Source organism: Adiantum capillus-veneris, chromosome 1 (assembly GCF_014529385.1).
Source record: "Adiantum capillus-veneris isolate H3 chromosome 1, ASM1452938v2, whole genome shotgun sequence".
NCBI lineage: Eukaryota > Viridiplantae > Streptophyta > Polypodiopsida > Polypodiales > Pteridaceae > Adiantum > Adiantum capillus-veneris.
The window spans coordinates 86,850,909-86,875,483 of NC_140931.1; the positions used below are offsets into that span (position 1 = coordinate 86,850,909).

The 24,575-nt window shown below is 40.6% G+C and overlaps 1 pseudogene; it reads left to right on the forward strand.

Moving 5' to 3' along the window:
* Nucleotides 1-17,719, forward strand: part of LOC147465118 (uncharacterized) — a 37,030-nt pseudogene extending 19,311 nt beyond the window's left edge.
* Nucleotides 17,720-24,575: the final 6,856 nt, after the last annotated feature.

The following is a 24,575-nucleotide window of genomic DNA, read 5'->3' on the forward strand; positions in this document are numbered from 1 at the left end:
AGGTTATAAGTTTTTTATCCTCATTATGAGTAGCGACGAGGATGTGGGACCGTCCAACCGAAACACCTATCTCTCAACGAGGGTCTTATGTCCTTGTAATCAATGCAAGCATGCTGTGCGACGGACAAGACGTGTTTCTTTGCAGCACGTTCGCGAATTTGGCGAGTTCGATCCATCTATTATAGATCGAGTTGTTGCCAATTATAACTCGTCGGACTCTGACGCTGGCCAACAAGCAGCAATCTTGCAACCCAATAGACGTGTTCGCAGGCGCTTTGGTCAAGCAGCATATGTGAGGCCACAAGATGTAGCCTCTGACAGCTCGGGAGATGATCATGCAGAGCACATTCCCAACGAGGCAATGTTTGAGCCCGAGATTGATGAAATGATCGAGACGATCATGGATTCAGAAAGGCTTATCTATGATGATATGAAAAGTGAAGCCGATACGCCATTGTATAATGGAGCACGTATGTCTAGATTGAAAGCACTCCTGGTTCTTCTCAACATGGAGGCAAAGTTTGGATGGAGTGACACTAGCGTCACAACGCTTTTCAGGTGATCTATTACAATTAGTTTACTTTAATAGAACTCTAAATGTATAATGATCTGATAGATTTTTACACGACTGTATCATATTTTTATGTTGTGTAGATTGCTGAAAGAGCACATACTACCAGGTGACAATGTGATGCCAGATTCCCGAGATGAAGCAAGAAAGATTTTGCGAAACTTGGGGATGGATTACAATTCTATCCACGCTTGTCCTAATGACAGCATTCTTTTCAGAGGGGAATACATAGACATGGAGAAGTGTCCGAAATGTGATTCCGAAAGATATCGAGTAGATCTCCACGGGACAAAAATTCCACAAAAGGTTTTGCGACATTTCCTTCTGCTTCCTCGCATCAAGCATTTCTTCGAATGTAAGTCCATGGCCGCCCTAGCATCATGGCATGAGGAGAATAAATCTTCGGATGGTGTGCTACGAATTCCTGCAGATTGCGTAGCGTGGAAACATATAGATGGAACATGGTCGGATTTTGACAGGGAAGCTCGAAATTTGCGCTTAGGCCTGGCTATGGATGGCGTAAATCCATTTGGTCAAAGATCAACATCTTACAGTGTATGGCCCGTTGTCATCGTCAACTACAACATTCCCCCGTGGTTGACTACGAAGAAGGGGCACCTATGGCTAAGCTTGATTGTGCCAGGGCGATATAAAGTGGGGAATATGGATGTGTATCTTCGTCCACTATTGGAAGAGCTACAACAATTGTGGATTGGCATAGAGGTGGTGGATATGAGCCGACACACAGGACGACGAAATGCTTTGATCAGAGGCATTCTAATGTGGACCATGCATGACTATCCCGGGCTAACAGAATGCTCAGGTGATCTATTGACACTCCTCACTCAGACACTGTAAATCTTGTTTTTTCCCATAGTTGATCTATTATCATGTGTATACATGCAGGGGTTCAAACAAGCGGATACAGAGCATGTGTCACATGTGGACCTAGACTGAATGCACGTAGGGCACCCTCACTGAAGAAGCAAATCTACGAAGGTCATCAAGCGTATCTTCCAAAGAATCATGTGTTACGCGACGGCTTTTTGGGAAGAGAGCCACCAAGGATGTCTGCACAAGCATGGTTAGATCAGAAGGAGATGTGCGATGACGGATTGCCTCCAGGGATGAAGAGACTATCTCTATGGTACGAGTTACCATACTGGCCCCGACTCATGATCAATCACTTGCTCGATCCAATGCACATATTCAAGAATGTGGGTAATCTACTATGGGACCATCTGACCGGCAAGAAAGATACTTTGGGAGCCAGAGTTGACCTTAGAAATGTGGATCATATGGAGCAATATTGGCCGCAAACAGCGTCTGATGGATCGATAAAACTCCCTAAAGCACCATGGATTTTCACAGGAGCCCAAGAACGCAAAGTAAAAGAGACCATTCGATCTTTGCGGACCCCCACTGGCGTAATGCACTCGCTCTGAACGTGTTTTACTAAAGAAGGAAAGGTTACCGGTTTGAAGTCACACGATTGGCATAAAATGTGTCAGGTACGTTCATAGTGGACTTTAATATCATTGCATAAAATGTGGACTTTAATATCATTGCTGCACATACTTTACAGTTTATTTTACCGGTTGCCATTGAGGGATGTTTGTCTCTCGACATCCGTAACACAATCTACAAACTTGCAAAGCTGGTGCAATGGATCTCACAAAAGGAGATCAACGTAGACTCCATACCATTCGCCAAACTAAATGCTGCGGAGCTTGTGTGCATGTTTGAGAAACATTTTCCTACTACAATGCTAACCATTCAGGTGCATCTTCTTGTTCACATAGTTGATGAGGTGGAAATAGCTGGCACAGTTCATTCCAGATGGATGTTCTTCTTAGAGCGTTTCATGAAAACGCTTAAGGGATATGTGCGTCAAAAGGCACGTCTGGAGGGTAGCATGGCAGAAGGTTGGTTGGTATCAGAGTCCCTAGTGTACATTGGATAGTGGCTAGACAGATTTGATAAATCCCGGGACACGCTATGGCGAACCATAGATGATGAGCGCATATCTGGGATTGTCATGTGCAATCTCGGTGTTGAGAAGAAGATGACGGAAGATCTAGAGGCTAAAATCAACCGATTTTGCATGCTTCACAATCCAGTGATGCAAAAGTGGATTTCACAATATGAGGATGCAAAGCAAGAGCGACAAAGGGCACGAATCGAGTGGAGACGGGGAAGACGACCACCGATGCACTATCCAGCGGTTCTGGAGAGCCTACCAACCTTCATGAGCTTAAGATGGTTGCACAACCAATTGAAAAGCGCACAACAATGCGGTGACGAAGTGACTGAAGAAGAGAGGGAGTACTCTCGGGGTTGCGCGACCAAGGTAAGTTTGCAATGTACGACTAGCAAGTGACTTTATTTATAAACGTTTGAACGGCCACTCATAATATTTGTTTGTTGTAGTATAAGTCATACACAGCAGCATGGTGTAAAGGTCGACATTTTAGGGTGGAACGAATCGACAAAAAGCGTTTTACTCAAGATTGTGGAATCATGGCAAAATTTGAACAGTCTAGTCGACGACGTTCCTCTGATGCAGATCCTGTGGTGGCCGAACTCACTTACTTCGGCACACTGCAAGAGATTTTGAGGATCGATTATAGAGGATTTTTTGTCGACTTGTTCGACGTGCAATGGTTCAAGATAATCATGGAGGGTCGCAACGCTACTGTGCGTAGAGGAGAGTCTGGTTTTCTTGAGGTGGATTCTACTAAGAAATGGACTGACCTAAGAGACACTTTCGTACTACCCGAGCATTGTGAACAAGTAAGTATGTAAATAGTTAACATCCCCCTTTTACAAGTTATGTGCTTGAAAGCTCTCATGTAAGTTATGTGGCTCTGGCAGGTAATATTTCATCCTTCAAAGTATACATCAAACTGGTGGTACGTCATAGAGGTAGCCCCTCGTAGTGCAAGGACGTATGAAGGCTACCATGTGCCAATCACAACGGCATCAATGGAGGAGATCAGAGAAGATGCTCAATCAGAAGCCGCTGCGGTGGTGCCAGATGAGCATCAAGATGCTACTACTCTATTTGGGGTGCATGCAGAGGAGCTACAAAATGAAACAGAGGATATATGTTTAAACGGAGAGCTCTATATAGATATAGGAAGTAATGCTGAGTTATGCGAGGATGAGAGAGAGATCTCTTAAAGCCACAAATATTGTATTTGAACAATTTTTCTCCGTGTTGTAAAAGCTCTGGCTCTCTAAGTGCCTTCCATGGTGTATAACGCTCTTTTCTACTCGTGCTCACATCTTTTGATTGAAAATTCTGAGTTTTCGACTTGCCTCTTCTATCACTCAATTCATTGCGTCATTGTATTTATATGCGTCATTACGTCATTGTATTTAATGGTCTTTGCGTCATTGTCTACTCTATTCATTCAATATTAAGTTTAAATATTCGTGTGTTTAATGCAGGTATGGATGATGAGGAGTTTCTTTCTTCTTTGTCACCGCAGCAGAGACAGTGGTACGTGGAACGTCATCGCTCTGGCGCATCATCACGCGTTCCTACTCCATCCGCATCTCGCTCTCTTTCGGAGCATTCGGCGCGCTCCGAAGCTTCGGCGTCGACGAGACAAGCTTCACACTCGTCTAGACACCAGCGCTCTAGTGGTGGCGGTGGCGGTTGTTGTGGGGATTCCGCCACCGATGCCTCCACACCGCCTCGTGTTCGACGAGGCTCTTTACCCTCCCCTTCTTTGCCCGCCCCCACACCAGCCACAACATCGCCATCTACGCCAGGTTTTGCACGGCTGACTGTTCCTAGAAGCTACACACCTCTACCTACTCCGCCAGGAGCCACCCCACTCGACACTCCTCGCTTTGGGGCCCAGACGCCGGTGGAGACACCTGACGTCCGTACCCCCATCGACACGCCGCTAGAGACCCCTGCCGGGACGCCCAGGTTCAGGCGTCACCGGCCAGAGGGCTTGCCTTACTCCGTCGACATCAGCGGCGGCATCATCATGGATGATGACGGCAAGAAGGTGATCTCGCGCATGCGTGGTCTTTGCTCTCAGCTGTTTAGACACTACATACTAAACAAATGGAGTGAAGTACCAAGTGATTTAAAAAACAGAGTCATCAGCATACTTCATGATGAGTTTCCCGTTCCAACACGGGATCAGCGCTTCAATGAAGACCTGATGAAGATTCGAATGCGCGAATACTGCAAACACAAGCGTTCCGAAGTGCAAAAAGCAATCAAGAATGGGTGGAACAGGCCAGATTGCAGGCCAAAGAAGATTGGAAGAATGCGAAGAAAGAAGCGCGCGAGAATCTCGACAAGTGGAAGCAACAAAAGGATGCAGCCAGAGCGCGAGTAGAGGCAGGGAGCTCGCACCACTTGGGGAGCGGTGGATGGGCATCATTTGAGGCCGATTTTGTAAGTGTTTTCGCATTGCTCTTTATGTTCGATAGTTTAGGGTTTATGAGTTTTTTAATTCTAACATAATGAAATCTTTGTATGTTTTGACAGTGGTCGATGACAGGACGTGATCCCACACCGTACGAGCGTGAGTACGCAGGCAGGAAGGGCTTAAACGCCCTGATGGACATTCTCAGTTCTCACGGCGGCATGGTTAGTATTAGGGTTTACTCTTTTTTATTTTTTGTATTGTTTTATAAATGTCGTTATATGTTTATACTTACTGAAAGCTGTCTTATTGTCTTTTTTTGCAGAATCCAACAGATACGCCGCTTGGACGCGATGAGACGTCTGACTAGACGTCAGTTTAGCCGTAGCTAGATAGCATTAGTTTAGGGTTTCTCATAGCTTATGTATCATGAGACGAATTTTATACGTCTTTTTGAACCATGTATATTATTACATTTGTCACCGCAGTTCCTTTTGCCAATCAATTCTTTATGCCTATGATGTTGTACAATTGTCATTATTACATTTGCCAATCAATTCATTTTGCCTATGATGTGTACAATTGTCAATTTTGCAAACAATGCGTCTTGTGGGTGACTATTTTGGGTCTATTATTTACCTTTGCACTTTTTTTAAAAAGTGAATCAAGTACAATATGGTTGATGGGTGGCAGGCATTCAATGCTCTGCCACCAAAAAAATATTCTCTCAGGCGTCGCTATAAGCGTCGCTATTTATGGCTCTGTAGCGTCGCTATGAGCGTCGCTATAGTCTTCTGTGTAAACGTCGCTATATGCGTCGCTATAAGCATCGCTATGGGCGTCTATATGGGCGTCGCTATATAGCGACGCATATAGCGTCGCCTATAGCGATGTAGATAGCACCGCTCTCGTAGCGACGCTCGTAGCGACGGTTTTAGCGACGCCGGGGGTTATAAAAACCCAGTGTATTTCCGTCGCTAACAGCGTCACAAGAGCACACAACCTCTTGTAGTGCTCACCCAAGAATCTCAAAGAGGTCATATCATTCATTCAAAAAGTGAAGTATATGTCACGCTTTATTCACTTAGCTTCGGAGTTGCTTCATCCTTTGCAAAAGTTGACACAACAAGTAGAATTTGCATGGTCTGTGAGCTTGAAGAGTATTTTTGTAACATTAAAGTCATTTTGTCAGAGCTACCAACACTCATGCCTCCTTGTTGGGAGTACACATTCTTTGTTAGCTCTAGTGTTGGAAGGGAAACAATTGGTGCTGTGTTGCTACAACAAGATCCCCACAGTACAAGGATGCGACCCATCTACTTTGCTAGTAGGGTCATGAATGCTTTGGAGAGAGACTACACAGAAGCAGAACTCATGATGCTTTCTCTCATGTTTGCGGTGAGAAAGTTTAGATCCTACCTGCTACCAAAACCTTTTGTAATTCTCACTGCAGAGAATTTGTTCCCTTGGGTGTCATCTCAAATGAATCTTAGTACTAGGATCTCAAAGTGGATTATGGAGTTGCAAGAGTTTCAATACTCTTTCAAGGTAGAAGATAGTGTGCGTGCACAATTGGCAGGGATTCTCACTTATAGGGTGCATGAAAAGGAGATTAAGGTGCCTGAAGTAAAGACCCTACCATTGCCACCACCAAAAAGTATTCCTAATGCTTTTACCTTGTTCTTTGATGGAGCTTTTCGTCGAGCCACAGGAAAAGCAGGGGGAGGGCTAGTGTTGCTCAACCCAAGTGGAGAGGTGGTCATGAAAGAGAAGTTCAATCTACCAAGTTCAGCTAGCAACAATGAAGCAGAATATGACACACTACTTCATGGTTTAAAAATATGCATTGGCCATGGTATACAACGCCTCATGGTAAAGGGAGATGCACTTCTCATTGTTAAACAGATTTTAGGCATTTGGGCATGCAAGAATGAAAGCTTACGGACAAAAGTTCATGCCATTCGTGGATTGTTTAATCAATTTGAAGAAGTGCAACTATATCATATTCCTAGGAAACAGAATGAAGATGCCGATTTACTTGCACAGCAAGTAGTTACATGTGTTGAGAAAGAAGTGCAGGTCATCATGGTGGCAGCAACTGTCAAGCAACCGAGATACCAGGGATTGGAGTCATTGACTCCCATCATTGGCTACATTTTGGAGGGTGAGTTTCCACCAGACTTCACAAAAGCTCAGAAGAGGAGACTCATGAAGAAGGCAAGCATGTATCTCTTCCTAGAAGGCTCCCTCTATCAAAGAGGGAAGGATCAAGTGTGCAGAAGAGTACCAACTATCGCGGAGATTCCAGCCATTCTAAAAGGTTTGCATGAAGAGGCATGTGGTGGTCATTTTTCCCAAGAATTAACTGTGAAGAAGATTTTGCTTGCGGGGTATGTTTGGCCAAGTCTACATGTGGATGTCCAACATTGGTGTAAAATTGGCACAATTGTCAGATAAATGGAAATAGAAGGTTGGTTCATGGCCCGAGGCAAATAGTGCTTGCAAATGGACCCTTTGAAAAGTGGGGCATTGATGCTATGGGTCCTCTGCCTAGGACAAAAAATGGTAAACTCTACATTCTAGTGGCTGTAGACTATATGACTAGGTGGGTGGAAGCACAAAGTGTGGCAAAGGTAAATGAGAGGACAGTGAGCAAATTCGTCTACACTCACATTTGTTGTAGATTTGGCACACCTTTGGAGATTGTTTTTGATAATGGTCCAGGGTTTAGAAAGGGATTGCTCACAGAAGTCTGTGAAGAACTTCACATTCTACATCGTCACAATACACCCTACTATCCCCAATCAAATGGTTTGGTAGAAAAAGCTAATGGTGTCATTGTAGGCATCATTAGAAAGATGGTGAAAAACAAGACAAAGTTGTGGGATGACTTCTTGGATGGTGCCTTGTGGGCGTATCGAACCACATATAGGGAAGCCACGGAGTTCACACCATTTCACTTGGTCTATGGTCAAGAGGCTTTACAGCCAATTGAGCTAAACATTCCAACAATGCGACTTCATGGAAAATCAGCACAAGATGATCAAGAAGCATGGATGGATCGACTTCTTACCTTAGCTGAGCTTGAGTGGAAAAGAGAAGCAGCATACGAGTGTTATAAGAGGAAAGCCACACAGACAAAGGAGAAGCTTGACAAGAAACTGAAGGACAAAGGAATCAATGAAGGAGATCTTGTGCTAAGGTATGACAATCGACTCGATAATCGTTTTGATGCCAAATTTGAAACAAGATGGCAAGGGCCATACATAGTCAAGAAGGCTTTCAATTCAAGTTACTATCAGCTTATGGACTTGAATGGTAAAGAGCACTCCAGGAAAGTAAACGGGTATCGCTTGAAGCCCTATTTGAGTCGCCTTCTACCAAAGGATCTACCAAAGATCTGTCAAAAGGCCAGTGTCTCATGTAAGTATTGTTACATGAAGCATGAGTGTAACTCTAGCCAAAATTCTGAGGGGCCAAACAATGAAAATCTCGTCAAGGACTCTGAAGCACTCTCTTTGGAAAAGATGCTCTATGATGGTACATGAATATACCATCATCCTGGGGGAGGGCTAATGATAGCCGTTTTTTCGGCTCTCTGTGATTGCCATAGTGAGTTATTCCCCCCTATCAAATCACTCAAACATTGTGGTTACCCTCACCCTTTCACTGTATATAGGTGCGTGTGAGTTAGGGGACTTTTCCCATATCTCCTTACTGAAATAAAAAACCCTCAATTAGCTAGTCATTAGGCTAGTTGAGCCCAAAAAATAAAAAATATAAGTATATTATGGCCCATACGTATGTAAATATTTCTTTGTATATAGGGCCTAAATAAAAGATTTTTTCATAATTATTTTGGTATTTATTTAAATATTTCTACCTAGGTGTGTGTTATTTATGCTCTGTACATTGCCTCACCATTACCACAATTTTTTCTTACCATTTTTCATACTCTTTATTCCATATAGAAATATTTTCATGTAAGCTTCTCTTATATTTGGTGTAACTCCACCCCAACAAAAATCCAAAAAAACTAGTTTTATTTATGTGTATATTTTTTCACTATTGTGATTTTTCCCTTCCTACATCTATTTTGTTTTTTTTTTTCTAAAAAATTAGAACACCAAAAATATTTATCTTTTTATGGTAGCCTCATAATGAGAGATTTCTTTTGACCCCTTTATATTTTTTCCACTTATATTATTTATATTTGACATGTACATATTTTTTAGACCCCTCAATATTTGATTTTCTTAGTTGTACTATTCACTTATATCATAATCTCAACAATATCTTCAATTATAGACCTACCAAATAAGGTCAAGGGTAGGTGGCATGCATACATGCACTATGGATGGCTCACTCTTGGAGGTATTCAAAAGAATCATCCAAAGAAGGACCCCACAAGGACCTTATGCAGTGGAAAAAAACGGTCGATTTTGCTGAATTTTTAAAGTTCACTTGCTCTCCGAATTTGAAAAAGTAATACAAATAAAAGTTGTAGCTCGTGGGCTAAACTTTTGCCTCAAATTTTTTCATATTTTTTTGAGCTACGAGCTGTGAGCTATGATTTTATTAGTGGACCCCAGTTTTCCCATGCTATGCAGCCACACTCTCTCTTCCACTTTATCATTTTGCTCTTTCACACACACTTCTCTACTCATCATCCCCACCTCTCTCACCACTCCTCTCTGCACCCTACTCACCTTCTCCTCAACCTTGAAGAACAAGAGAAACCATGGTGAACTCATATCTCCCACACACAATTCCATTCCAAAATTGACCACCTAGTCTCATTTTTCCTCCTCCAAATTACCCTTATCGATCTATCAAAAAACCACAAAATTCAGCCTCTTCTCTTAAAAGACAGCATCATGGTGGTTGATTACTCAGCTTCAATTACCTTGTCTCTCAAGGAAGGTCAAGAGTGCAAAAAAAAAGTACCGTCAAAGCTAGTGGACCGTCAAAAAGCGTCGAAATTGTCCCTACTCAAGACGCTTGGAGCATCAACCTTGTAAGAAATCCACCTTTTCTTACCTCTTAAGAGTTTTTCTTCCTTATTTGTATCCTACGTGGATACTCCCATTGTAAATATTCAATTCCATTTGTAAATTAATACTAACTCTACTAACACTAACCCACTATGAAGAGTCCTATCACCTCCATTTCTCTCCTCTCTCTTTCCCCACCAACTTCTTGATAATTCCAAGCAAAAGAAATTAGATAAATTGCTGAAAATCTAACCCAACCATGGTTAGAGGAGTAACCCTATCCTTCAAAATTGCTATAAAAGGAGGGTGTAGCTAGCACAAAAGGGAGGAGCCATAAGCAAGAGCACTATGCTATAGCTTGAGAAGCCAAGCTCAACCTCTCTAGAAGGAGCTTCTGAGTGGAAGCTCATTGTCTTATGCACGTGCATGTGTTGTAATAGGGGATTAGCAAGGGAACTCTATGCCATTGTAAGAGAGAGAGTGATCATTCAATTGAGAGTAGAAAATCTATCATTTCTCCTACTAGTGTAAGCCCAACATTTGCGGAATCAAGGAGGGTGGATTTGGACTAAGCTTGGATACTTTGTCTCCCTTCCAACGTGAAGTAATGGACAACAATGATGCGTAAGTGTCTTGGCATTTTTTGTTAAGTTCTTGATAGCTTGTCTCTGGGGTTGTCATCAATCTAGCCATAAATCCCACATACAGTAAGAGGGCGACAGGGTGGAGAGGACTCCCTTGGCCTTAAGAAAGTGATTGGGGTGGCTTTTCTTGTGATTGGTTGTGGTGAAATTTACGCAAGCTATGTTGAACAAATACTAATCTCACTTTGATTTGTCATGACAGATTTGTAAGAAGGTATTAATGCAACAAGCACCCCCTCCCCCTTTCTCTCTCTTTCTTAAATATATAGTTGTGTTTGCTTGATCATTGCCGATACATTTCAAAGAAGCCCGAGCACTATCTCTATCTCTCTCTCTCTCTCTCTCTCTCTCTCTCTCTCTCTAGTGTTTTAGTGTGTGAGAGTGTTCCATTGGTGTTAGGGTGAGTGTAAATTCCTTGCTTGTTTGTGGGTTGCTCTAACGATTCTCCTCTTTTGCGTCCTAGTTCGCTCTTAAACTAGGTGGTGCCCCTTGTGTAGTTGGGATTTGGCTGTGGGTTTGTTGTTTTGGTTTGTGTTGTGTTGTGCCCCAGCCCCATTGAGCAGCACCGGAGCCTTGAAGGATGTCTAGAGGTTGCTCTTCTTGTCGCCCGCCTCGGACCGCCTCAATATGTGGGAGCCAGGGAAATGGTGGAACATTGAAAATATGTTGCTTTCCATGATAAAGAAGCCTGCAGACTACCTACGCATCCCAGTAGAGTTCAACTGTTGGAACGAGTTCCAGAATGGATACTCAATGCTGATGAGAAAGTGGTAAACCCGCACTGGCAAAGACGGTCTACTGTAGATTGTCACTCTTTAGCTCTAGAACTGGAACTTCTGCTGGGTAACAAACCAACTTACCGCCGCATGAAGGATGTTAGGGTCCAACTTAAGGATGTTTTGGTACAACTGCAAACTGCCAATGGTGTTTTGGACCAGAGAGTGAAAGCTATCCTGGAGGACCAGACAGCCACTAGCAGAGGACCCCAAACGCGAATTTCAGTAGGAGCACAGGAAACTGCTCTCCGAACCCTATTCCAACTAGTAAGAATTACTAGGAAGATGATGCAACAAGAGAACAAGGCACTTCTGAATTTCTTGGAATTTGTGCTTGATTCTCCAGTTCTCTTCTATGCTATTCCAGCAAGAGAAACTGAGTTGCCAAGATTTTTTCCAGTGCTGTATCCTCAACATCAAGAACCAGTTGATCGACTCACATATTTCAAAATAACTGATGAGCTTAGGGATTGGTATCAACGATCAACTGTGGAATGGAAGACTTGGCAGACACTGCTTAATGATGCTCTTCAAATCAATGACATTCAGGCAATGAAGGAAGAGCTACACAGGACTCAGCTGTGTATGGGCCAGTGGAAGATTGAGGTCAGAGGATTGACTAAGATTACTAATCAGCTACTACAGCTCACGGTCGAATCTTCCAAACTGCCTGAGAAAGACATTGCAGCAAAGCCGGGTTTGGCACCGCAGTACAGGGAGATGGCTGAGATTCTTTTTGAAGCTCGCGTCAAAACCAATCAGCCTCTTCCCGAAGGATGGAACCATACTGCTTCGCATTTTCATAAACTGGCCAGAACCAGATTGAGCAAGGGCAGGCGTACACTCTATTATCCTGACACCAAAACCTATCATTCTCTCACACCTTATGAGGTAGAGATGACCACAGACCGGCGGGATCAGCTTGAGCAGGAGGCCATTTACCGACTGATTCAGAAGGAGAATGCTGATGCTCGGACTTTTCAGGCACCAACACGGTCAAAGAGCAAGGGCAAAAGGAAGACGGTCCAATGGAAGGATACTGGGTAGTTCTATCTCAGAATTCAGGGGCAACTTTTCTCCTCAGCAGGCAGGGAGAGATGACTGCTCCACCTTGGCCTTTTCAGCTGCCTCTCGAAAAGATAGTGCTCTTTTCTAGAGCTCCGCATCCTTCACCATCTTCTCAATGTCAGACTCTGACAATCCACTAGAAGATGGATTGTCAACATCAGAACCAAACGATGGATTTTTCAGTTCCACGTCAGAACCAGACAATGGATTTTTTCAAAAATTTTGGAATCTTGCCAAAATTCAAGAAAGAAGAGAAGGATGTAGACGGCTAGCGCGTCACCATGTGGGAACGTGTTCTTAGAAGATGGGCAGTGAATCACTTAGTAATTACTAGAGTAATTACTACGGTAAACCCGAAGCATATAAATAGGGCCCATTACTTTGATATGGGGGGGGCAATTGTTATCACTTGTATTAGCGCTTGGAGCTATAATTGCACTTGAGCATCAGTGGCAGTATTATCGGCTACACTTTCTCTCTCTGTAATCATATTCATTGTAATCTCAATCATGATATATATATATTCCAGTGATACTGACTTCTCAACAGTCTTCTGAATCTGAATCTGACCTTTATTCTAGTCTTTAAGTCTGATTCTCATTTTAGTATTCATATTTCAGTATAGTCACTGATTTCTGTCTAGCCTGCTGTCTAAACTCTTCCTACTCTAAGTAGTTGAAATCCTTCAACACTGGTATAAGCTGTCTTAAGAGATCAGCTCCAATTCCAATATATATAATAGCTAGATAGAAGTCTTTATCTAAGCTACTACTTTTTATGCAATTGTCATGGATAGGGTGAGTGTAAGCTTCTAACCATAACATGATCGAGGTAAAATTTAAAACAGTTGTAAGCAATGCTTATTTTTAAAGGACCACATGATTCTTCTAGTCTTTGATTTCTTGGTCTATGTGCACATCATCACGGACTCATGACAAATAAGTTCAAGCAAACATGAACAAGATAAATATGAAGTTTTTTATAATTTAGAGATTAATAATTGTAACATTCCAATCTTCAATTAAGTAGAGCTAGATGTTTTTCTAGTTTAACCTTAATGAATTTTTCCACAACAACGATTGAGTGCTCATCAAACACACTTAACGAGTAGTCTTGTTTTTGGCCTAGAAGGCATCGATGGGAGGGGTATAAGTGCAATTGTAGGAGATCTCTAGTCCCTTGTGAAGTCATGATGACAATCTTGGAGGCAATTATTTACCCTTGGATTGCAAGTAAATTGCAAGCTTTGAAACTTATGCCTCATCAATCTTTTGAAAAATTCAAGAATAGAGTTCCCTAACTAGGGAAGGGTAAGAGGGAATATACAAAGCAAAGGGCTCTCTCTCTCTCTCTCTCTCTCTCTCTCTCTCTCTCTCTCTCTCTCTCTCTCAAATCATAAAGATGGGGAATTATATTATTTAGAGAGACTTTCTACAACCATAAGCGACATAGAGGCCATCGGATCGAAGTGGAAGAACAAAAAACTTGGGTTGTCCAACTATTCATGTGGTCTTTGTCAATCGTAATCTTGTTCCGATGGTAGCAACCCTAATTGGACTAATATTTTTAGATTTATTGATTACATAGTGTTGCCTCTTTCAGGCACAAACTAAAAGGTCCTATCAATTTGTCTTGTTCATCATAGATTATGCCTATGAGATAGTCAACATATTCTATTAGTTAATTGTTAGTCACAGTCTGCTTTTGAGGATCAACTAAGGATTTAATACATAGGCAACAATAAAATAAGTATTGGTTATGCAAAGGTCAAAGGAACCATTTAAAAAAGAAAAAATTCGGTGCTCATATTAAAACCTTAGTATAGAACTGAACAAGTGGCACAAGTGGTGCTTTTTTGAAGTTAAGAATTGCTAGACTCTAAAGTTACACTAGCTAAGTTAAAAAGCATGTAGTTTTTACAAAAAAATCCTTTTAATCCTGATTTATTAATGTGGAAAATTAAACCATCTTCAAATTGGGAAAATGAATCTATGTCTATGTGGGCACTTCCCACAAGGGAAAGTAAGTTTCACGTTTGCAAGGTGGGAAAAGTGGAGCTGATTGATTTCCCTCATGGTAGAAGTCAATTGTGTCAATTTTCCCACTTGGAGAAGTTACTATTCCCTTTTTTTTCCCATTGGGAAAACTCTGGCCTACTTTCCCATAAGGAGTTACATTATGGAGAAAATATTCCCATTAGTGAAGTTGTTCTTAGTCACATGGTTCTCACATTCAATTGGCAAGGACAAACCTAGAGTCTCTATTCACACCAGCGATGCAAGAAAATCCATGCATAGACGATCAGATTATTAGAAAAAACCAGGTCAAGGAAAATGAGCCAACAAAGTCAAAAAGAATTGTTCCATGCTAGACATAAGAGAGGGACATAGACATAAAGAGGGGATTCTATTTATACATAAAAATCTGTTTTTAAGGACCATTGTGTTGGACGAGTTTACCAATAATGAGTGCAGTTAAAACTCCAAGTGTGCGAGTTTGGTTCATTGATGATTATTGCTTATAATCAAGGACTGAGATTTCTCATGTGATTATTGCTATGCTTATGCTTTTTTTGTTGTGCTAGCTTGTGTGGCTCTTGGATTGTTTTTTGGTATGGCTATACTATCAAAATTTTTGCAACTATGTGATGGGATATGGATTATTATTTATGATTAAATTTTTTATTATGGAATAATTTATGGCAAGCGTGTAAGAGTAAAGACTATGTATAGCTTAATTGTCTTGGAAAGGATTGTTTTTGCATATCCAAGATGCTCATGTGCAATGTTTCTTATGGTAGCTTTGATACAAAACTAGGGCCAGCTATGTTGCATATTCCATGGTTAGGATAGATGACCAGCTATGGCTATGCTTGATGAAGAATGTCGCATAAATCTTCTTTTTTGTTAGGCTCATCTACACTCCATCTGCATGGCTAGTTTCTTTATGGTGGCCCCAGAGAGGCATGGCTCTAAAAGTAGTGTACTGGTTGTACAAGGCGAGAACTAGTCCTTGGAGATATGCAGGTTGGGTGACGGGTTATCTTTGAATATTTGACTTAGAAGATGATTGAGTTATCTTGAGGAGTTACCACTAGTTACTCTACACTATCTTGCTATTTTGATCAATCAAGATCTAGTCACAAAACCTATATATAGGCCCCACTAATCCTTTTTTGAGACTCTCTAGTCTTGTGCCCTTGATCTTTCTATCTTTTAGAGCTTAGTGAGATTAAGAATACTTATCAATGGGCTTTGTGCTAGTTGTACTTTGACATTAAATTTTCCAGAGCACTAATATCTAAACTTGAATGTATTTTAGTTGTTTCATTCCATGTCTATAGTCTCAAATCTTTAATTTTTGCTAAGTTCATTTGTTTATTTGATATGAAATCAAGTCATCGGAATTAATTTAAAACTATCATCTAAACATCTAAAGTCCTTCTACAAGGTTGGGCTCCTCAAAGGGAAGGCTACCATATGTGCTGGTCGGATAGAAGAACCATTTAACCAAGTCAAGACCACCAATGCCATGATGAGAGTATGAGTTATCAATTGCTTTTTGTGTGGGAGTGTCTATTAATGTAAGGATGCTACCAAAGAGGAGTATCATATGGGGTTGTGGGTTTGATGTGAAGTTCATATATGCTTTATGGTTAGTTTTGTTGAGTTGTTTCCACTTGTTTGACCTCCATATATACATCTACAAATGTATGCTTTTCTAACCCAAACCGTACGGTCGGTTTTGTAGAAAAAAGCTTTCTTTTTGCATCATAGTGTTAGCATGAGTTTTATATCAATGGAGCGATGTGATATGATGATAACCTTTGTTATAGGGCTCAGTGTGATGCACTAATATGGGGTCAAAAACTATCTCTTGTGTGCCTTGTGTGTGCATCCAAAAATAAGAAAAAATCTATTTTGCCCATAAGAAGGAATTACAAGATATGGTTGACAAAAGTGATGGGACTGTTTTGTGTCATGACTATGGTTATGTAATGAGGTTTTAATGTGCATGGAACCTGAGAGGGCATGTGTGGATGTCTTTCGTACATATGTGTACCACTTTCCATCTTAACACTAGACTGGTATAACATGACACTTTTATGTCCTTGGACACTTTTTTGTCCTGTTAAGTGACCATTTTGCTTGAATTATTTGAAGAGCATGAAAATGAATTTCTAGGTGCTATATATCCACAAAGTTGCCTTATGAGCTGAAAAAAACTTGACAATTTTTTTGGAATATCGATCTCACCGTTAATCTTACTCTTACACAACATTTTTGAACATGAACTGTGTGAAAAAACGTGTCCTATTTTTGACTTTTTTTCAAGTTTTTGCAACTATACCACTCTAAACTTCGTGTTTGTGAGGTTTAGATTTCTACAGGATAAGCCTTCGTAGTTCTCAACATGTTTTGATGCTTCTAGGGAAAACTAGGTGCTAAAATTGAAACTTATGACAAAATTACAAGAAATGCAATTTTGATTGTGTAAGTGTCATTATAACAAAAAGCTAATCTTCCTTGAGTTTCAAGGGACCTAATATGCTATATAGCATAGTATACGATGATAATTGAGTTTTTCGATTGCTGAAGAATACGAGACATTTTAGTGTAATATAACAAGTGTAGCTTTCTCAATATTGCTAGTTTCTTAGACCAATTGTGTGTGTGTTTTAGGTGGTAACCATATTTAATCATACACTATAAATTTGGCTAGATATTGAGTAGTTTCTATGGGATTCTAGAGGTCATAATGCTAAACGCAGTTTTGTCATGTTTGCTGTATTTAGCACTTCATCATTGTCCCCAAGGTTCCACTTAGTAAGAGATCTATTATTCTTTTCACATTCTCCATGGCCCAAAGGAACTAAAAAAACATGTATGTAGTATCTGTATGGAGCGTGAATATAGAAAGTTTGATGATAGGTTCATAGAATGGCAAAAATGCAGCTTTTTTGTACTTATTTTTTTTGCCCCAAAAAGAAATAGTGAAACAAAAGTAACCATTAGTTTTTATCACCAACCCATTGAAGTTAACGGGGAATTTTATCTCACATAGACTCAAAAAGATGACACATTTCATCCCAGCGACTTGCAAGTCAATCATTGAAGAAGGGATGGCACAGATCTTCCTCAAGAATATCTATCACTATCATGAACTTCCAAATCACATCCAACTAAATCACCCAATGAAGAATCTGGTTGCCACAGAATTAGCACACATTTATAGAGCCAGCTTCACCAAGAATATGAAAGAGGATCAATAGAGGTAAAAAAGACGTGTAGACGAATAACAAGTGTATGAGATTGGAGATCGAGTGTGGTAGCTTCTTCGTCAGGATCTACATTCATCTCGTCGTCCCCATGAAAATCATGATCATCAAAGACTTGGACCATTCAGCATAACTACCAAGCTAGTACTGAATGTCTCATCGTGATCACTTGAAGCACTCATATTTCAGTGCTTATATAACAGATGGTGCCTCTCAGGGTAGAGTTGGGGTGAGGCTTCTTTAGCGCATGGAAAATTTGAGGTGGGGATTAAACTAATTTAGCCTAGGGCTTAAGTTTTGAAACACACCCAAATTGATATAAAGGAGTGTCTTGTCTACGTGAGCGATCACTTGCAGTAGACTAGATCTCGCAATCACTCAATTTTGGCGGATGCCACGAAAGATGATCAACAGGAGGAGAAGAATGTTGCTCGTCTGCGCCGCATAGCTCCAAGCCGTCAGATATTGTCTTCCAATATTTGGCATGTCCTTCCGCAGGAATTGGTGGAGCGCTGCCTCACCACACTGCCCGCCAGGGATCTGGTCCGGTTGAGTGCCACGTGCCGCTCCTGGCACGAAGCCATCCTCTCTCCCTCCACTCCTCCTATTGTCTCTTGGAGGCAGCAGCTGCATGCCCAATCTCATTCAATCTCGTAAGCTCTGCTCTCTCTGCTTTCTCTCTCTCTCTCTCTCCGTAATTTGATGCGTTTCCTGAGTCAATTACCTCTGATAGAATGATCTGCAGGGCTGATGGCGCCGACGCAGAGCAGCTTCCCTGGTTTCTCTGCGGAAAAATGCCGGAAAATAATGCTGCACTTGGCCTGGCCAGCAGGCAGTGCGAGTGGGTGGCCTTCGACCCAAACACCGACACATGGAACTGGATTCCTGCGCCGGCAGCCATAGCGGAGTACGCTCCAGAAAAAAAATTGTTGGAGTTTAATAGGCCGCTGATATCGCCAGTGGCCGGTGGCAAGGGAGGCATAGTGTGCTGGGAGTTCTTCAAGGGCCACAGGACTATTGTGAGCGTATGGGAGCCGCTGGTGATCAGCAAGCCCTTGACTCCCTTCTCCCGCCTTTTGAACGATGCCTTTCCACCAGATCAGAAGGCCGCATTCAGTGGAGGATGGAGGATAGCGCGCATGGAGCAGAGAGCAGGTGATGGAGGCATAGTACAGACCTGCCTGATTCTGGTTCTTGCGTCGGCAAGAGCAGTGCGAGTGGAGACTTATGACCTCAGAACGCAGACACGGCGAGAAGAGCTGTATATCGGCAACCTGTTCGACAACGGCAGCGAGATTTTTGACAGCTTCTACTACAAGCACGACACTAGTACAATAAGTTCAGGGCCTCGTTTCGCTTTCTTCAGGCGGAATAGCCCTCGATTTGATCACCACTTATGGCCATATATACAACTCTATGAGGGTAGAGAAAGTACGTCAAGGATATCCATGCTTGCCACCATAGTATTTACACACAATTATAACGCAGGCCAGCGGTGCAGCTTGGTGAGCACCTGCTCTTCCACATGGTGCAGCTTGGTGAGAACCTGCTCGTCGTGGCTCTAGAGCGCCTTGAATATACTGATTCCACCTTCCTACGCGTCCACGTCTTTCAGTTTGACTTTGCCACCCAAGATTGGATGGCGCTAGAGGGGCCTGCTTTTGACATCAAGCTTCGAACGCTCCCACGGAACTCCTTCTGCATCGCTAGCTGCAGCAGGTGCTTCTGCTGGCGGGTGCTTCTGTATCTGTACGATTACACAAAACATGTATGGCGCATCATTCCGCCTTGTACATCATTCTGTATCTGTACGATTACACAAAACATGTATGGCGCATCATTCCGCCGGGCTCCTTAAAAAGAAGGGGGCGGACATTGCCTATTTAGGCTGTGCTTTCAATGCTAGCTTCTACCGAAACCTCCATCTTCCTAATCATCCTTCACCTCACCCTTGAAAGCTGATCCTCGTCTGAAGTTGGTTTTTGGTCTTCCCACAACTTTTACTTTGCCATTTTGGGCTTGGCTAGTATTATCTTTTACGTCGACCTTCTAGACTTGAACATAAATTATTTTTGTTTGAGAAAATAAATTATTAAAACAATGATGAAATTATGTAACGAAATGGTTTTACATCATTTATTTCTTTTAAGTAAATTTTTTTTTTCAAACTTAAGTGATAATTAAGATTCATGTGTGGTGTATATGCACCAAACGTACGTGACTTCTTTTTAAACCCTAATCATGTTTTAGTTGTTTTTAGACATTAGACTCTTTGGAAGGCTGTCATATGTATTGATAGGACAGAGTAGTTCACTTAATGAAGTCAAGACCTTGTTTGGATATCATGATAATTGAAGTTAGACCACCACTAGAGTATGAGTTATCAAGTGCTTTTGGTGTGAGAGTGCCTACTCGTGTAAGGGTGCTACCAAAGAGCAGTACCGTATGGGATTGCGGGTTTGATATAAAGTTTATATATGCTTTATGATTAGTTTCGGTGAGTTGTTTCCACCAATTTGACCTTATGTGAAGATGTACGCTTTTCTAACTTTAATGTGTGGTTAACTTTGCATATAAAGGCTTCTTTTTTCACCATAGTGTTAGCATGAGGTTCATATCAATGGAGTGATGTGCTATGATGATAACCTATGTTACAGGGTTGAGCTTGATGCATTGACATGGGTCAAACACTATCTCTTGTGTGTACGGTGCATGCATCCAAAAAAAAAATTTAAAAGTTGTTTTATCCATAAGGATGAAATTAGGGTATATGGCTGGCCAAAGCGATCATGGGGTTGTTTTGTGTCATTATTATGGTTATGTAATGAGGTTATAATGTGCATATGGTTGGCCAAAAAAGTGATGGGACTGTTTTGTGTCATGATTATGGTTATGTAATGAGGTTATAATGTGCATGGAATCTCAGAGAGAATGTGTGGATGTCCCACGTGCGTATGTGTACTGCTTTTCATCCTTTTAAGTTAAAAAAAACTAGCTCTATGCAGAAGGAGGAAGATGTACAATTGTGGTATGTTGTTCACATGTAGTTCAAATATTTTAAGTTGGTGATTTGAGATTATGTTTACTTGCTAGTCGGATTTTTTTTATACATTAAAACAATTTGTTTTTAAGGACCATGTGTATTGGATGAGTTTGCCAACAATGAGTGCAATTAAAACTCCAAGTGTGGCACTTGGGTTCATTGATGATTATGGCTTAATTATGATCAAGGACTGAGATTTCCCTTGTAATTATCGATACGCTTATGTTTTTTCTGTTGTATTAGCTACTGTGGCTCTTGGATTATTTTTTTGGTATGTTTGTTCTATCAAATTTTTTGCAACCATTGGTGTGCTAAAGTGGTTTGCAAAATGGTTATGTATCACGTAAAGAGGGGTGGAGTCCTCACCCATGTCATGGGTAACGGATTATGATTTATGATTGAATTTTGGATTATGGATGGTTTATGGCAAGCATTTTGAAACATGCGTTGATACGCCTAACAAATTTTGGCCCCACTAAAATTTTTCCTTATATCAAATGCTTGAAATGGTCTGTGAGACTTGATCAACACTTAGAGACTCCATCCCGCTACATCATTAGGAAAGAAGGTGCATGTGTCAATCCTCCTAGAGACTCATATTCTTCACCTATGGAATATGTCTCCCATAGTGATGTTCACTATGTGAAGGTGGCATTCATCATAAACCTTGCTCCAAATTGGCTACATCAATCTCCTTGATTTGGAAGCCCAGATTTTGCAGCCTTATATACAGTAAGAGCAACATGTGGCAATTCAAAAAAACGATCGCTAACCTTGTAGCCATATAATCTTTGATAGAAAATCAATTAAAAGAAATTTAATACCTGTAGTTGTTAACATATGAAAAGGGAAGCTTGACAGAGAAGGTACTACGTACACTAACCCCTAGAATCCTTTCCTCAAACATGACCTTGTCATCTACCTAAACAGATAAGTGGGTGAAAGTAGATTCAAAGCATATTTAACACTAGAATGGTAACCTAACAGGACATAAAAGTGTCCTTTCAAGGTTTTGGGAAAAATTTCCAAAACCATAGTAGATCCACTCATTTTGAAAAATCCTTTCATGAGCTTATAGTTCAATAACTACTACATACGGAAAAAATGAGAAACTTGTAATTTTTCTCATCCCTCGGTCACTACAAGCCTCCAAAGTTGATGGACCAATGCATTTTGCCTAAAACAACAATTTCTTACGGTTGATTGCATATAAATAAGAGTGGAGATTTTTGTAGGACATGAGATAAAATGCCCAGTTAACTTCAATGGGTTAGTGACCAAAACATATGGTTTCTTTTACCTCACTAATTTTTTTTGGGGCAAAAAAAAATAGGTACAAAAAAGTTGCATTTTTGCCATTCTACGGACCTATCATCAAAGTTTCTATAGTCACGCTCAATACAGATACTATATACATGTTTTCTTAGTTCCCTTTGGGCCTCTGGATTCAAAAGGAGCCATGGAGCATGTCAAAAGGATAATGGATCTCTTACAATTGGAACCTTGGGGGCAATGATAAAGTGCTAAATACAGCAAACATGAAAATACTGGGTTTAGCATTATGACCTCTAGAAACCCATAGAAACTACTCAATATCTAGCCAAGTTTGTAGTCTATGATTAGATATGGTCACTACCTACAAAATACACACAATTGGTCTAAGAAACTAGCAATATTGAGAAAGTTATACTTGCTACTCTAAAATGTATCGTATTCTTCAGCAATCAAAAAACTCAACCATCATCATATACTATGCTATTTAGCATATTAGGTCCCCCAAAACTAAAGGAAGATCAGCTTTATGTTTTACATTACACTTACACAATCAAAATTGAATTTGGATATCAAGAAAGCCACCAAAAAAATCATAAAAGTGCTCATTTTGGCCAAAAAACAGGATTATGCAATTCTTGTAAATTGGTCATAACTTTCAATTTTAACACTTAGCTCTCCCTACAAGCATCAAAACATGTTGAGAATTATGAAGGCCTAACCTCTAGCCATCTAAACCTCACAAACATGAAGTTTAGAGTGGTATAGTTACAAAAATTGAAAAAAAGCCAAAAACATGACCCATTTTTTCACACAGTTTAGGTTCAAAAATGTTGTGCAAGAGTAAGGTTAATGGTGAGATCGATACTGAAAAACAAATGCTAAGTTTTTTTCAGCTCATAAGGCAACTTTGTGGATATATAGAACCTAGAAATTCATTTTCATACTCTTCAAATAATTCAAGCAAAATGGTCACTTAACAGGACACAAAAGTGTCCAAGGACATAAAAGTGTCCTGTTACCATTCTAGAGTTAAAAATGAAATAAAAATAAATTGATTAAATTGAATACTTATTATGATGAGGAAAAGTATCATATACTTACCTCAAGGAAAACGGGAATTAGAAAACAAAAAAGGTAAAGGTGCATCAGCAAAATCCCTACCTCTATTAATCTAGTCAATTCCTTGACCTGTTAACCAATCACTAAAAGTATGGATTAGTGAATATAAACAATACATCTAAACTAATGGAATGGATTGAAAACCTTGGTCTTCTTAGCTAGGAGTTCAATATACGGCAGTTTGAGAACTACCTTTCGGAGTGAAATCTAATTCACCAGCTTGATCTTACACAAGCTATACTTTATCTATAGGCACAACAATTCATGTAGAAAGTACTATGATATACTTAAGTTGGAATCGTATTCACTTCATTATAAGTGAGAATTGTATAGTTAGGATTATGAAAATTTTCCCCTTGTTCCTACAAGTAAAGACCATCTAATGTTGACTCAGATCATCGTCCTCTTGGTCTTCATCTTGGCTTAATTGGAGATGCTCCATTATTGCTTGATTTTCTAAAGCACTTGTTTATTTGGTCGCGCTATCTTCCAGGTCCTCTTTCATGTTTACAACCGGATCTTGTAGGTCCGCATGGTTTAGGGATAGATTTCCTTCCAAGTTTTTGATATCTACCAGAGACTAGTGGATGTAATTATCCAAAATGGACTACTTCATTACATTGCGGGCCTCCTTTAAACTATCAACAATTGGTTGCTTCTGGTCTAACATAGACTAGTACTCTTTCAGATTTTTCCCTAGGTTCCATTTCTCAACCTTCTCATTGGAATTAAAATTATCCAGTTCTTTAGTTTGCTGCTCCAGTCCTTTGATGGCTTTTTCTATTTTCTGTGAACTACTTACTCACTATCAAAACCTTGTCATGTGTGATTAATTCAAAATTCCACTATAATTCTAAATTTTGAGTTTCTTGAGTCCAACCATTGTTTGAGTTGCCGGTGTCGATCAAAAGTCACCTTGCTAGCCTATGCTTCCAATCATTTGGCCCACTGGATTGACAATTTTATTCCATCCTGTTTGGATTGTCGCTATGCATCCATTGGTAATGGTATCCACATTTATGCTCTTACTTTCATATTTGACTACATGGGAATTGTATGGTATTTGTAGTTTGTGTGTGGTATTGATGAGTTGAAACTTGATGGAACTTGATCTATGAGCTAAGTATGATGGGATAAAGGCATTGGAAGTGAAAAATTCTAAATATATCCCACTAGGTGTTGCTTTTGTAAGGCCTCAAGTCTGTAAGGTAATCTTTGAATTGTTGTTGTAGTGGCGATTGTGGATTTTTGTTTCAATGTGGTAGTTTTCAATTTTGTGTCTTCTTAGATTCATTTATTTCTTGGCATACATCGATGGTTGTCTTCGCGGTTCCCTGATAGTGGTACTATGGCCGTGCATTCTAGTTTCCCTCCTACCAGTTTAATGGTTCATTGTGCCTTCTTTTCTTTGGA